Genomic DNA, 1,677 nt, shown 5'->3' with positions numbered 1-1,677 from the left:
GCTGATGTTCCCTGCTGGGCTGTGGTAACCACGAGGACAGGAACTGTATTTCTTTTGGTTCAATAGTCGATCCCCAGTGTTCTGCAGTTTCTCACACATAGTAGGCATTCAATCAAAATTTGTTAAGTGAATGGCAACTTTTTATATCTTTTGGGCCAAGGTAGAATAACAGGACCTGGCTTTACCTTCTACCCTTAAACAATTAGAAAACTGGACAAATATAGAAAACAGTTTTCAGACATTGGACAATAGGTAGCACTGGACAGTGACTCCTGAGAAAAGGGAAACCACTACGTGAGCACTTCCAGTGTCCTGGCCCTCTCTGCCTTCACAGGGAGGGGGAACCCAAGCAGAGCCTGGTGGTCTTGCTAAGTTGAGAAAATCTGAGGAGAAGAGTCCTAGAAAGGAAGAAAGGAAGTTGCTGCAGAGAGAAAGGGGGACAGAGAGAGAGAGAGGGACAGTGCCACAAGCAGCAGGGCAAAAACTATGCTCTGAATGTTTGTGTCTCCCCAAATTCATACATGGAAGTCCAACTCCCAAAGTGATGGTATTAGCTGGTGGGGGCCTTTTGGAGGTGATTAGATCATGAAGGTGGAGGCTTCATGAATGGGATTAATGCCCTTATAAAACAGGCCCAAGAGAACTTGTTCATAACCGTCCACCATGTGAGGACACAGTGAGAACATGCATCTATGGACAAGAGATTGAGCCCTCACCAGACACCAAATTTGCTGACACCTTGATCTTAGACTTTCCAGCCTCTAGAATTGTAACAGATAATTTCTGTTGTTTATAAGCTACCCAGGCTATGGTGTTTTGTTTTGGCAGTGCCAACAGGGAAAGAGAGAGAGAAAGAGAACGAGGTGGGAGGCGAGAGAGAGGGAGGAGGACAGGACTCTGGGGATTAACAGAGGGGTCTTTTTAAGTCTTTAAGTCTTTGGCTGAGAACTGATCTGCATGCATATATGAGAAGACTACTGATGCCAGGAAGAACTGCTGGAAAGACATAGGCATATCAATCCCTAGAGATCACATAGGGCCAGAAATAATTTGTGTTCCCACTAGCCAGAGTGGAAAGATCTCCTAATACAGGGATCATCAGGTTGAGTCCTCACAAAGGTATTGCCTTAGTAGTGGGTTCAAATTACACCTACACTATTCTGAGTCACCCTGAAAATAAAGCAGAAAACACAGCATGAGGAGCAAATGTGCGTAGAGGTACACACAGGAGCCCTTCTTGACTGATATTATCCTGTTTTCTTTCTGGAAGACTACACCTCCACCTCTCTAATCCTGATCTTTCTCTGACCCTAACCCATCAAGTCTACCCAATTACAGTTCTTATATTCACTCTTCCTCCTTCCTTCATCTGTACTCTGTTAGCTTTTTAACCCTGATTTGTCTTCTACATTCTTTTTCAAAGTTAAATTATACTAACTGCTTGTACATTAATCCTGTCTAGGACTGACCCATTTCTAGCCATTTATATTTACTGTCAGACTTCCTCTTTGTAAACATTTTCTCCCCACCATTGAAACTACATATGAACTGAGTGTCAAGGACCAAGTGATTCCAAATGACTAAACTGCATCCCAAAATAAAGCCCCCAGATACTTAAAGGAGTATAATAACTAACAAGTAATGATAACAAAACAACTAAAATAAAACCCTGGCACC

The sequence above is a fragment of the Propithecus coquereli genome, unplaced genomic scaffold (assembly GCF_000956105.1).
Source record: "Propithecus coquereli isolate 6110/MARCELLA unplaced genomic scaffold, Pcoq_1.0 Scaffold8, whole genome shotgun sequence".
Classification (NCBI taxonomy): Eukaryota; Metazoa; Chordata; class Mammalia; order Primates; family Indriidae; genus Propithecus; species Propithecus coquereli.
This window is presented reverse-complemented; position numbering follows the sequence as displayed.